A 13,535-nucleotide genomic window follows, 5' to 3' on the forward strand; every position below is an offset into this window, starting at 1 on the left:
AAGAGGCACTGAGTTTGAAGGTAGGCCATGAAATACATCTACAGGTACACCTCCATTTGACTCAAATGATGTCAATTAGCCTATCAGAAGCTTCTAAAGCCATGACATCATTTTCGGGATATTTCCAAGCTGTTTAAAGGCACAGCCAATTTAGTGTATGTAAACTTCTGACCCACTGGATTTGTTATACAGTGAACTAGAAGTGATATAATCTGTCTGTAAACAATTTTGGGAAAAATGACTTCAGGGAACATGTTGTTCTGAATTGTTCTTTACTATTTTCTGAGTTAACTTGGATTCTTTCTTAATTAGGAAACTGGAAATGCACGTTTTATTCTCTATAGGGAATGTGCGAACAACAGGCAAATGTATATCTTATAGGTGCATTTATGAGGTAGGAAAAGGGTCCTCCTCAAGTCGGATTTCAGCATTTAGTGTTCTACGGTCCTCTGCTGTACCAACTGAGCTATTGAATGTGGTGAATTGTGGATAAACTTGAAGTGTTTTGAATTCTTCTGTATGATTGGATTCGTACACCTAGACTATTCTTTAAGGAAACGTGAAATGCACATTTTATTCTCTATAGGGGGATGTGCGAACAACAGGTAAAAATAGTGTTTGGGGCGCATTGATGAGGCAGAAAAATGTTCCTCCTTCGAGCCAGAATTGAACCAGCGACCTAAGGATTTCAGCATTTAGCGTTCTACAGTCCTCCGCTCTACCAACTGAGCTATCGAAGGGACATGGAAAAATGATTGGAGCAAAAGGTACATGTTTGAACCGTAGCATTGAGTTTAATCTTTTCTACCAGATGTTGATCAACGTTGACCATTCAGCAATGGTGAGATTTCCGTGTATTGAGCGCTCGTCAGAACTGCCGAAATGTCCACAAACGGGTCTTTCCAGGCACAACTTTCTTCAATTATGGAGACGCTGATGACGTCTGCCGTTGCAGAGATTACAAAACGGGGTTACCAGTTTTGTGAATTTAGTAGGTTATCGCACATATATACCATTTCAAATTGTTTGGTTTCCTCCAAACATAACAATGGTCATCATGGCCAAACAGTTCTATTTTTGTTTCATCAGACCAGAGGACATTTCTCCAAAAAGTAGGATCTTTGTCCCCAAACTGTAGTCTGGCATTTTTATGGCGGGTTGGAGCAGTAGCTTCTTCCTTGCTGAGCGGCATTTCAGGTTCTGTTGACATAGGACTCGTTTGACTGTGGATATAGATACTTTTGTACCTGTTTCCTCCAGCATCTTCACAAGGTCCTTTGCTGTTCTTCTGGGATTGATTTGCACTTTTCGCACAAAAGTACGTTCATCTCTAGGAGACAGAACACGTCTCTTTCCTGAGAGGTATGAAGGCTGCGTGGCCCCATGGTGTTTATACTTGTGTACTATTTTTTGTTATTGATGAACGTGGTACCTTCAGGCGTTTGGAAATTGCTCCCAAGGATGAACCAGACTTGTGGAGGTCTACATTTTATTTCTGAGGTCTTGGCTGATTTCTTTTGATTTTCCCATGATGTCAAGCAAAGAGGCACTGAGTTTGAAGGTAGGCCATGAAATACATCTACAGGTACACCTCCAATTGACTCAAATGATGTCAATTAGCCTATCAGAAGCTTCTAAAGCCATGACATCATTTTCGGGATATTTCCAAGCTGTTTAAAGGCACAGCCAATTTAGTGTATGTAAACTTCTGACCCACTGGATTTGTTATACAGTGAACTAGAAGTGATATAATCTGTCTGTAAACAATTTTGGGAAAAATGACTTCAGGGAACTTGGTGTTCTGAATTGTTCTTTACTATTTTCTGAGTTAACTTGGATTCTTTCTTAATTAGGAAACTGGAAATGCACGTTTTATTCTCTATAGGGAATGTGCGAACAACAGGCAAATGTATATCTTATAGGTGCATTTATGAGGTAGGAAACGGGTCCTCCTCAAGTCGGATTTCAGCATTTAGTGTTCTACGGTCCTCTGCTATACCAACTGAGCTATTGAATGTGGTGAATTGTGGATAAACTTGAAGTGTTTTGAATTCTTCTGTATGATTGGATTCGTACACCTAGACTATTCTTTAAGGAAACGTGAAATGCACATTTTATTCTCTATAGGGGGATGTGCGAACAACAGGTAAAAATAGTGTTTGGGGCGCATTGATGAGGCAGAAAAATGTTCCTCCTTCGAGCCGGAATTGAACCAGCGACCTAAGGATTTCAGCATTTAGCGTTCTACAGTCCTCCGCTCTACCAACTGAGCTATCGAAGGGACATGGAAAAACTATTGGAGCAAAAGGTACATGTTTGAACCGTAGCATTGAGTTGAATCTTTTCTACCAGATGTTGATCAACGTTGACCATTCAGCAATGGTGAGATTTCCGTGTATTGAGCGCTCGTCAGAACTGCCGAAATGTCCACAAACGGGTCTTTCCAGGCACAACTTTCTTCAATTATGGAGACGCTGATGACGTCTGCCGTTGCAGAGATTACAAAACGGGGTTACCAGTTTTGTGAATTTAGTAGGTTATCGCACATATATACCATTTCAAATTGTTTGGTTTCCTCCAAACATAACAATGGTCATCATGGCCAAACAGTTCTATTTTTGTTTCATCAGACCAGAGGACATTTCTCCAAAAAGTAGGATCTTTGTCCCCAAACTGTAGTCTGGCATTTTTATGGCGGGTTGGAGCAGTAGCTTCTTCCTTGCTGAGCGGCATTTCAGGTTCTGTTGACATAGGACTCGTTTGACTGTGGATATAGATACTTTTGTACCTGTTTCCTCCAGCATCTTCACAAGGTCCTTTGCTGTTCTTCTGGGATTGATTTGCACTTTTCGCACAAAAGTACGTTCATCTCTAGGAGACAGAACACGTCTCTTTCCTGAGAGGTATGAAGGCTGCGTGGCCCCATGGTGTTTATACTTGTGTACTATTTTTTGTTATTGATGAACGTGGTACCTTCAGGCGTTTGGAAATTGCTCCCAAGGATGAACCAGACTTGTGGAGGTCTACATTTTATTTCTGAGGTCTTGGCTGATTTCTTTTGATTTTCCCATGATGTCAAGCAAAGAGGCACTGAGTTTGAAGGTAGGCCATGAAATACATCTACAGGTACACCTCCAATTGACTCAAATGATGTCAATTAGCCTATCAGAAGCTTCTAAAGCCATGACATCATTTTCGGGATATTTCCAAGCTGTTTAAAGGCACAGCCAATTTAGTGTATGTAAACTTCTGACCCACTGGATTTGTTATACAGTGAACTAGAAGTGATATAATCTGTCTGTAAACAATTTTGGGAAAAATGACTTCAGGGAACTTGTTGTTCTGAATTGTTCTTTACTATTTTCTGAGTTAACTTGGATTCTTTCTTAATTAGGAAACTGGAAATGCACGTTTTATTCTCTATAGGGAATGTGCGAACAACAGGCAAATGTATATCTTATAGGTGCATTTATGAGGTAGGAAAAGGGTCCTCCTCAAGTCGGATTTCAGCATTTAGTGTTCTACGGTCCTCTGCTATACCAACTGAGCTATTGAATGTGGTGAATTGTGGATAAACTTGAAGTGTTTTGAATTCTTCTGTATGATTGGATTCGTACACCTAGACTATTCTTTAAGGAAACGTGAAATGCACATTTTATTCTCTATAGGGGGATGTGCGAACAACAGGTAAAAATAGTGTTTGGGGCGCATTGATGAGGCAGAAAAATGTTCCTCCTTCGAGCCGGAATTGAACCAGCGACCTAAGGATTTCAGCATTTAGCGTTCTACAGTCCTCCGCTCTACCAACTGAGCTATCGAAGGGACATGGAAAAACTATTGGAGCAAAAGGTACATGTTTGAACCGTAGCATTGAGTTGAATATTTTCTACCAGATGTTGATCAACGTTGACCATTCAGCAATGGTGAGATTTCCGTGTATTGAGCGCTCGTCAGAACTGCCGAAATGTCCACAAACGGGTCTTTCCAGGCACAACTTTCTTCAATTATGGAGACGCTGATGACGTCTGCCGTTGCAGAGATTACAAAACGGGGTTACCAGTTTTGTGAATTTAGTAGGTTATCGCACATATATACCATTTCAAATTGTTTGGTTTCCTCCAAACATAACAATGGTCATCATGGCCAAACAGTTCTATTTTTGTTTCATCAGACCAGAGGACATTTCTCCAAAAAGTAGGATCTTTGTCCCCAAACTGTAGTCTGGCATTTTTATGGCGGGTTGGAGCAGTAGCTTCTTCCTTGCTGAGCGGCATTTCAGGTTCTGTTGACATAGGACTCGTTTGACTGTGGATATAGATACTTTTGTACCTGTTTCCTCCAGCATCTTCACAAGGTCCTTTGCTGTTCTTCTGGGATTGATTTGCACTTTTCGCACAAAAGTACGTTCATCTCTAGGAGACAGAACACGTCTCTTTCCTGAGAGGTATGAAGGCTGCGTGGCCCCATGGTGTTTATACTTGTGTACTATTTTTTGTTATTGATGAACGTGGTACCTTCAGGCGTTTGGAAATTGCTCCCAAGGATGAACCAGACTTGTGGAGGTCTACATTTTATTTCTGAGGTCTTGGCAGATTTCTTTTGATTTTCCCATGATGTCAAGCAAAGAGGCACTGAGTTTGAAGGTAGGCCATGAAATACATCTACAGGTACACCTCCAATTGACTCAAATGATGTCAATTAGCCTATCAGAAGCTTCTAAAGCCATGACATCATTTTCGGGATATTTCCAAGCTGTTTAAAGGCACAGCCAATTTAGTGTATGTAAACTTCTGACCCACTGGATTTGTTATACAGTGAACTAGAAGTGATATAATCTGTCTGTAAACAATTTTGGGAAAAATGACTTCAGGGAACTTGTTGTTCTGAATTGTTCTTTACTATTTTCTGAGTTAACTTGGATTCTTTCTTAATTAGGAAACTGGAAATGCACGTTTTATTCTCTATAGGGAATGTGCGAACAACAGGCAAATGTATATCTTATAGGTGCATTTATGAGGTAGGAAAAGGGTCCTCCTCAAGTCGGATTTCAGCATTTAGTGTTCTACGGTCCTCTGCTATACCAACTGAGCTATTGAATGTGGTGAATTGTGGATAAACTTGAAGTGTTTTGAATTCTTCTGTATGATTGGATTCGTACACCTAGACTATTCTTTAAGGAAACGTGAAATGCACATTTTATTCTCTATAGGGGGATGTGCGAACAACAGGTAAAAATACTGTTTGGGGCGCATTGATGAGGCAGAAAAATGTTCCTCCTTCGAGCCGGAATTGAACCAGCGACCTAAGGATTTCAGCATTTAGCGTTCTACAGTCCTCCGCTCTACCAACTGAGCTATCGAAGGGACATGGAAAAACTATTGGAGCAAAAGGTACATGTTTGAACCGTAGCATTGAGTTGAATCTTTTCTACCAGATGTTGATCAACGTTGACCATTCAGCAATGGTGAGATTTCCGTGTATTGAGCGCTCGTCAGAACTGCCGAAATGTCCACAAACGGGTCTTTCCAGGCACAACTTTCTTCAATTATGGAGACGCTGATGACGTCTGCCGTTGCAGAGATTACAAAACGGGGTTACCAGTTTTGTGAATTTAGTAGGTTATCGCACATATATACCATTTCAAATTGTTTGGTTTCCTCCAAACATAACAATGGTCATCATGGCCAAACAGTTCTATTTTTGTTTCATCAGACCAGAGGACATTTCTCCAAAAAGTAGGATCTTTGTCCCCAAACTGTAGTCTGGCATTTTTATGGCGGGTTGGAGCAGTAGCTTCTTCCTTGCTGAGCGGCATTTCAGGTTCTGTTGACATAGGACTCGTTTGACTGTGGATATAGATACTTTTGTACCTGTTTCCTCCAGCATCTTCACAAGGTCCTTTGCTGTTCTTCTGGGATTGATTTGCACTTTTCGCACAAAAGTAGGTTCATCTCTAGGAGACAGAACACGTCTCTTTCCTGAGAGGTATGAAGGCTGCGTGGCCCCATGGTGTTTATACTTGTGTACTATTTTTTGTTATTGATGAACGTGGTACCTTCAGGCGTTTGGAAATTGCTCCCAAGGATGAACCAGACTTGTGGAGGTCTACATTTTATTTCTGAGGTCTTGGCTGATTTCTTTTGATTTTCCCATGATGTCAAGCAAAGAGGCACTGAGTTTGAAGGTAGGCCATGAAATACATCTACAGGTACACCTCCAATTGACTCAAATGATGTCAATTAGCCTATCAGAAGCTTCTAAAGCCATGACATCATTTTCGGGATATTTCCAAGCTGTTTAAAGGCACAGCCAATTTAGTGTATGTAAACTTCTGACCCACTGGATTTGTTATACAGTGAACTAGAAGTGATATAATCTGTCTGTAAACAATTTTGGGAAAAATGACTTCAGGGAACTTGTTGTTCTGAATTGTTCTTTACTATTTTCTGAGTTAACTTGGATTCTTTCTTAATTAGGAAACTGGAAATGCACGTTTTATTCTCTATAGGGAATGTGCGAACAACAGGCAAATGTATATCTTATAGGTGCATTTATGAGGTAGGAAAAGGGTCCTCCTCAAGTCGGATTTCAGCATTTAGTGTTCTACGGTCCTCTGCTATACCAACTGAGCTATTGAATGTGGTGAATTGTGGATAAACTTGAAGTGTTTTGAATTCTTCTGTATGATTGGATTCGTACACCTAGACTATTCTTTAAGGAAACGTGAAATGCACATTTTATTCTCTATAGGGGGATGTGCGAACAACAGGTAAAAATAGTGTTTGGGGCGCATTGATGAGGCAGAAAAATGTTCCTCCTTCGAGCCGGAATTGAACCAGCGACCTAAGGATTTCAGCATTTAGCGTTCTACAGTCCTCCGCTCTACCAACTGAGCTATCGAAGGGACATGGAAAAACTATTGGAGCAAAAGGTACATGTTTGAACCGTAGCATTGAGTTGAATCTTTTCTACCAGATGTTGATCAACGTTGACCATTCAGCAATGGTGAGATTTCCGTGTATTGAGCGCTCGTCAGAACTGCCGAAATGTCCACAAACGGGTCTTTCCAGGCACAACTTTCTTCAATTATGGAGACGCTGATGACGTCTGCCGTTGCAGAGATTACAAAACGGGGTTACCAGTTTTGTGAATTTAGTAGGTTATCGCACATATATACCATTTCAAATTGTTTGGTTTCCTCCAAACATAACAATGGTCATCATGGCCAAACAGTTCTATTTTTGTTTCATCAGACCAGAGGACATTTCTCCAAAAAGTAGGATCTTTGTCCCCAAACTGTAGTCTGGCATTTTTATGGCGGGTTGGAGCAGTAGCTTCTTCCTTGCTGAGCGGCATTTCAGGTTCTGTTGACATAGGACTCGTTTGACTGTGGATATAGATACTTTTGTACCTGTTTCCTCCAGCATCTTCACAAGGTCCTTTGCTGTTCTTCTGGGATTGATTTGCACTTTTCGCACAAAAGTACGTTCATCTCTAGGAGACAGAACACGTCTCTTTCCTGAGAGGTATGAAGGCTGCGTGGCCCCATGGTGTTTATACTTGTGTACTATTTTTTGTTATTGATGAACGTGGTACCTTCAGGCGTTTGGAAATTGCTCCCAAGGATGAACCAGACTTGTGGAGGTCTACATTTTATTTCTGAGGTCTTGGCTGATTTCTTTTGATTTTCCCATGATGTCAAGCAAAGAGGCACTGAGTTTGAAGGTAGGCCATGAAATACATCTACAGGTACACCTCCAATTGACTCAAATGATGTCAATTAGCCTATCAGAAGCTTCTAAAGCCATGACATCATTTTCGGGATATTTCCAAGCTGTTTAAAGGCACAGCCAATTTAGTGTATGTAAACTTCTGACCCACTGGATTTGTTATACAGTGAACTAGAAGTGATATAATCTGTCTGTAAACAATTTTGGGAAAAATGACTTCAGGGAACTTGTTGTTCTGAATTGTTCTTTACTATTTTCTGAGTTAACTTGGATTCTTTCTTAATTAGGAAACTGGAAATGCACGTTTTATTCTCTATAGGGAATGTGCGAACAACAGGCAAATGTATATCTTATAGGTGCATTTATGAGGTAGGAAAAGGGTCCTCCTCAAGTCGGATTTCAGCATTTAGTGTTCTACGGTCCTCTGCTATACCAACTGAGCTATTGAATGTGGTGAATTGTGGATAAACTTGAAGTGTTTTGAATTCTTCTGTATGATTGGATTCGTACACCTAGTCTATTCTTTAAGGAAACGTGAAATGCACATTTTATTCTCTATAGGGGGATGTGCGAACAACAGGTAAAAATACTGTTTGGGGCGCATTGATGAGGCAGAAAAATGTTCCTCCTTCGAGCCGGAATTGAACCAGCGACCTAAGGATTTCAGCATTTAGCGTTCTACAGTCCTCCGCTCTACCAACTGAGCTATCGAAGGGACATGGAAAAACTATTGGAGCAAAAGGTACATGTTTGAACCGTAGCATTGAGTTGAATCTTTTCTACCAGATGTTGATCAACGTTGACCATTCAGCAATGGTGAGATTTCCGTGTATTGAGCGCTCGTCAGAACTGCCGAAATGTCCACAAACGGGTCTTTCCAGGCACAACTTTCTTCAATTATGGAGACGCTGATGACGTCTGCCGTTGCAGAGATTACAAAACGGGGTTACCAGTTTTGTGAATTTAGTAGGTTATCGCACATATATACCATTTCAAATTGTTTTGGTTTCCTCCAAACATAACAATGGTCATCATGGCCAAACAGTTCTATTTTTGTTTCATCAGACCAGAGGACATTTCTCCAAAAAGTAGGATCTTTGTCCCCAAACTGTAGTCTGGCATTTTTATGGCGGGTTGGAGCAGTAGCTTCTTCCTTGCTGAGCGGCATTTCAGGTTCTGTTGACATAGGACTCGTTTGACTGTGGATATAGATACTTTTGTACCTGTTTCCTCCAGCATCTTCACAAGGTCCTTTGCTGTTCTTCTGGGATTGATTTGCACTTTTCGCACAAAAGTACGTTCATCTCTAGGAGACAGAACACGTCTCTTTCCTGAGAGGTATGAAGGCTGCGTGGCCCCATGGTGTTTATACTTGCGTACTATTTTTTGTTATTGATGAACGTGGTACCTTCAGGCGTTTGGAAATTGCTCCCAAGGATGAACCAGACTTGTGGAGGTCTACATTTTATTTCTGAGGTCTTGGCTGATTTCTTTTGATTTTCCCATGATGTCAAGCAAAGAGGCACTGAGTTTGAAGGTAGGCCATGAAATACATCTACAGGTACACCTCCAATTGACTCAAATGATGTCAATTAGCCTATCAGAAGCTTCTAAAGCCATGACATCATTTTCGGGATATTTCCAAGCTGTTTAAAGGCACAGCCAATTTAGTGTATGTAAACTTCTGACCCACTGGATTTGTTATACAGTGAACTAGAAGTGATATAATCTGTCTGTAAACAATTTTGGGAAAAATGACTTCAGGGAACTTGTTGTTCTGAATTGTTCTTTACTATTTTCTGAGTTAACTTGGATTCTTTCTTAATTAGGAAACTGGAAATGCACGTTTTATTCTCTATAGGGAATGTGCGAACAACAGGCAAATGTATATCTTATAGGTGCATTTATGAGGTAGGAAAAGGGTCCTCCTCAAGTCGGATTTCAGCATTTAGTGTTCTACGGTCCTCTGCTATACCAACTGAGCTATTGAATGTGGTGAATTGTGGATAAACTTGAAGTGTTTTGAATTCTTCTGTATGATTGGATTCGTACACCTAGACTATTCTTTAAGGAAACGTGAAATGCACATTTTATTCTCTATAGGGGGATGTGCGAACAACAGGTAAAAATAGTGTTTGGGGCGCATTGATGAGGCAGAAAAATGTTCCTCCTTCGAGCCGGATTTGAACCAGCGACCTAAGGATTTCAGCATTTAGCGTTCTACAGTCCTCCACTCTACCAACTGAGCTATCGAAGGGACATGGAAAAACCATTGGAGCAAAAGGTACATGTTTGAACCGTAGCATTGAGTTGAATCTTTTCTACCAGATGTTGATCAACGTTGACCATTCAGCAATGGTGAGATTTCCGTGTATTGAGCGCTCGTCAGAACTGCCGAAATGTCCACAAACGGGTCTTTCCAGGCACAACTTTCTTCAATTATGGAGACGCTGATGACGTCTGCCGTTGCAGAGATTACAAAACGGGGTTACCAGTTTTGTGAATTTAGTAGGTTATCGCACATATATACCATTTCAAATTGTTTGGTTTCCTCCAAACATAACAATGGTCATCATGGCCAAACAGTTCTATTTTTGTTTCATCAGACCAGAGGACATTTCTCCAAAAAGTAGGATCTTTGTCCCCAAACTGTAGTCTGGCATTTTTATGGCGGGTTGGAGCAGTAGCTTCTTCCTTGCTGAGCGGCATTTCAGGTTCTGTTGACATAGGACTCGTTTGACTGTGGATATAGATACTTTTGTACCTGTTTCCTCCAGCATCTTCACAAGGTCCTTTGCTGTTCTTCTGGGATTGATTTGCACTTTTCGCACAAAAGTACGTTCATCTCTAGGAGACAGAACACGTCTCTTTCCTGAGAGGTATGAAGGCTGCGTGGCCCCATGGTGTTTATACTTGTGTACTATTTTTTGTTATTGATGAACGTGGTACCTTCAGGCGTTTGGAAATTGCTCCCAAGGATGAACCAGACTTGTGGAGGTCTACATTTTATTTCTGAGGTCTTGGCTGATTTCTTTTGATTTTCCCATGATGTCAAGCAAAGAGGCACTGAGTTTGAAGGTAGGCCATGAAATACATCTACAGGTACACCTCCAATTGACTCAAATGATGTCAATTAGCCTATCAGAAGCTTCTAAAGCCATGACATCATTTTCGGGATATTTCCAAGCTGTTTAAAGGCACAGCCAATTTAGTGTATGTAAACTTCTGACCCACTGGATTTGTTATACAGTGAACTAGAAGTGATATAATCTGTCTGTAAACAATTTTGGGAAAAATGACTTCAGGGAACTTGTTGTTCTGAATTGTTCTTTACTATTTTCTGAGTTAACTTGGATTCTTTCTTAATTAGGAAACTGGAAATGCACGTTTTATTCTCTATAGGGAATGTGCGAACAACAGGCAAATGTATATCTTATAGGTGCATTTATGAGGTAGGAAAAGGGTCCTCCTCAAGTCGGATTTCAGCATTTAGTGTTCTACGGTCCTCTGCTATACCAACTGAGCTATTGAATGTGGTGAATTGTGGATAAACTTGAAGTGTTTTGAATTCTTCTGTATGATTGGATTCGTACACCTAGTCTATTCTTTAAGGAAACGTGAAATGCACATTTTATTCTCTATAGGGGGATGTGCGAACAACAGGTAAAAATACTGTTTGGGGCGCATTGATGAGGCAGAAAAATGTTCCTCCTTCGAGCCAGAATTGAACCAGCGACCTAAGGATTTCAGCATTTAGCGTTCTACAGTCCTCCGCTCTACCAACTGAGCTATCGAAGGGACATGGAAAAACTATTGGAGCAAAAGGTACATGTTTGAACCGTAGCATTGAGTTGAATCTTTTCTACCAGATGTTGATCAACGTTGACCATTCAGCAATGGTGAGATTTCCGTGTATTGAGCGCTCGTCAGAACTGCCGAAATGTCCACAAACGGGTCTTTCCAGGCACAACTTTCTTCAATTATGGAGACGCTGATGACGTCTGCCGTTGCAGAGATTACAAAACGGGGTTACCAGTTTTGTGAATTTAGTAGGTTATCGCACATATATACCATTTCAAATTGTTTTGGTTTCCTCCAAACATAACAATGGTCATCATGGCCAAACAGTTCTATTTTTGTTTCATCAGACCAGAGGACATTTCTCCAAAAAGTAGGATCTTTGTCCCCAAACTGTAGTCTGGCATTTTTATGGCGGGTTGGAGCAGTAGCTTCTTCCTTGCTGAGCGGCATTTCAGGTTCTGTTGACATAGGACTCGTTTGACTGTGGATATAGATACTTTTGTACCTGTTTCCTCCAGCATCTTCACAAGGTCCTTTGCTGTTCTTCTGGGATTGATTTGCACTTTTCGCACAAAAGTACGTTCATCTCTAGGAGACAGAACACGTCTCTTTCCTGAGAGGTATGAAGGCTGCGTGGCCCCATGGTGTTTATACTTGCGTACTATTTTTTGTTATTGATGAACGTGGTACCTTCAGGCGTTTGGAAATTGCTCCCAAGGATGAACCAGACTTGTGGAGGTCTACATTTTATTTCTGAGGTCTTGGCTGATTTCTTTTGATTTTCCCATGATGTCAAGCAAAGAGGCACTGAGTTTGAAGGTAGGCCATGAAATACATCTACAGGTACACCTCCAATTGACTCAAATGATGTCAATTAGCCTATCAGAAGCTTCTAAAGCCATGACATCATTTTCGGGATATTTCCAAGCTGTTTAAAGGCACAGCCAATTTAGTGTATGTAAACTTCTGACCCACTGGATTTGTTATACAGTGAACTAGAAGTGATATAATCTGTCTGTAAACAATTTTGGGAAAAATGACTTCAGGGAACTTGTTGTTCTGAATTGTTCTTTACTATTTTCTGAGTTAACTTGGATTCTTTCTTAATTAGGAAACTGGAAATGCACGTTTTATTCTCTATAGGGAATGTGCGAACAACAGGCAAATGTATATCTTATAGGTGCATTTATGAGGTAGGAAAAGGGTCCTCCTCAAGTCGGATTTCAGCATTTAGTGTTCTACGGTCCTCTGCTATACCAACTGAGCTATTGAATGTGGTGAATTGTGGATAAACTTGAAGTGTTTTGAATTCTTCTGTATGATTGGATTCGTACACCTAGACTATTCTTTAAGGAAACGTGAAATGCACATTTTATTCTCTATAGGGGGATGTGCGAACAACAGGTAAAAATAGTGTTTGGGGCGCATTGATGAGGCAGAAAAATGTTCCTCCTTCGAGCCGGATTTGAACCAGCGACCTAAGGATTTCAGCATTTAGCGTTCTACAGTCCTCCACTCTACCAACTGAGCTATCGAAGGGACATGGAAAAACCATTGGAGCAAAAGGTACATGTTTGAACCGTAGCATTGAGTTGAATCTTTTCTACCAGATGTTGATCAACGTTGACCATTCAGCAATGGTGAGATTTCCGTGTATTGAGCGCTCGTCAGAACTGCCGAAATGTCCACAAACGGGTCTTTCCAGGCACAACTTTCTTCAATTATGGAGACGCTGATGACGTCTGCCGTTGCAGAGATTACAAAACGGGGTTACCAGTTTTGTGAATTTAGTAGGTTATCGCACATATATACCATTTCAAATTGTTTGGTTTCCTCCAAACATAACAATGGTCATCATGGCCAAACAGTTCTATTTTTGTTTCATCAGACCAGAGGACATTTCTCCAAAAAGTAGGATCTTTGTCCCCAAACTGTAGTCTGGCATTTTTATGGCGGGTTGGAGCAGTAGCTTCTTCCTTGCTGAGCGGCATTTCAGGTTCTGTT

General features: G+C 40.8%; 9 non-coding genes across 9 annotated transcripts; all 9 read right to left on the minus strand.

Annotated features, from left to right (window-relative positions):
* Positions 1-651: 651 nt before the first annotated feature.
* On the minus strand, positions 652-740 carry trnay-gua (transfer RNA tyrosine (anticodon GUA)). The gene is given in 2 exon segments: positions 652-687; positions 704-740. It is a non-coding gene; the product is annotated as a tRNA-Tyr (tRNA).
* Positions 741-2,192: 1,452 nt separating this feature from the next.
* Positions 2,193-2,281, minus strand: trnay-gua (transfer RNA tyrosine (anticodon GUA)). Its single transcript is given in 2 exon segments — positions 2,193-2,228; positions 2,245-2,281. It is a non-coding gene; the product is annotated as a tRNA-Tyr (tRNA).
* Positions 2,282-3,733: 1,452 nt separating this feature from the next.
* Positions 3,734-3,822, minus strand: trnay-gua (transfer RNA tyrosine (anticodon GUA)). The gene is given in 2 exon segments: positions 3,734-3,769; positions 3,786-3,822. It is a non-coding gene; the product is annotated as a tRNA-Tyr (tRNA).
* Positions 3,823-5,274: 1,452 nt separating this feature from the next.
* On the minus strand, positions 5,275-5,363 carry trnay-gua (transfer RNA tyrosine (anticodon GUA)). Its single transcript is given in 2 exon segments — positions 5,275-5,310; positions 5,327-5,363. It is a non-coding gene; the product is annotated as a tRNA-Tyr (tRNA).
* A 1,452-nt stretch (positions 5,364-6,815) lies between these two features.
* On the minus strand, positions 6,816-6,904 carry trnay-gua (transfer RNA tyrosine (anticodon GUA)). The gene is given in 2 exon segments: positions 6,816-6,851; positions 6,868-6,904. It is a non-coding gene; the product is annotated as a tRNA-Tyr (tRNA).
* A 1,452-nt stretch (positions 6,905-8,356) lies between these two features.
* trnay-gua (transfer RNA tyrosine (anticodon GUA)) lies at positions 8,357-8,445 on the minus strand. Its single transcript is given in 2 exon segments — positions 8,357-8,392; positions 8,409-8,445. It is a non-coding gene; the product is annotated as a tRNA-Tyr (tRNA).
* Positions 8,446-9,898: 1,453 nt separating this feature from the next.
* On the minus strand, positions 9,899-9,987 carry trnay-gua (transfer RNA tyrosine (anticodon GUA)). Its single transcript is given in 2 exon segments — positions 9,899-9,934; positions 9,951-9,987. It is a non-coding gene; the product is annotated as a tRNA-Tyr (tRNA).
* A 1,452-nt stretch (positions 9,988-11,439) lies between these two features.
* Positions 11,440-11,528, minus strand: trnay-gua (transfer RNA tyrosine (anticodon GUA)). Its single transcript is given in 2 exon segments — positions 11,440-11,475; positions 11,492-11,528. It is a non-coding gene; the product is annotated as a tRNA-Tyr (tRNA).
* Positions 11,529-12,981: 1,453 nt separating this feature from the next.
* On the minus strand, positions 12,982-13,070 carry trnay-gua (transfer RNA tyrosine (anticodon GUA)). Its single transcript is given in 2 exon segments — positions 12,982-13,017; positions 13,034-13,070. It is a non-coding gene; the product is annotated as a tRNA-Tyr (tRNA).
* Positions 13,071-13,535: the final 465 nt, after the last annotated feature.

The sequence above is a fragment of the Salvelinus fontinalis genome, chromosome 42 (assembly GCF_029448725.1).
Source record: "Salvelinus fontinalis isolate EN_2023a chromosome 42, ASM2944872v1, whole genome shotgun sequence".
Taxonomy (NCBI): Eukaryota; Metazoa; Chordata; class Actinopteri; order Salmoniformes; family Salmonidae; genus Salvelinus; species Salvelinus fontinalis.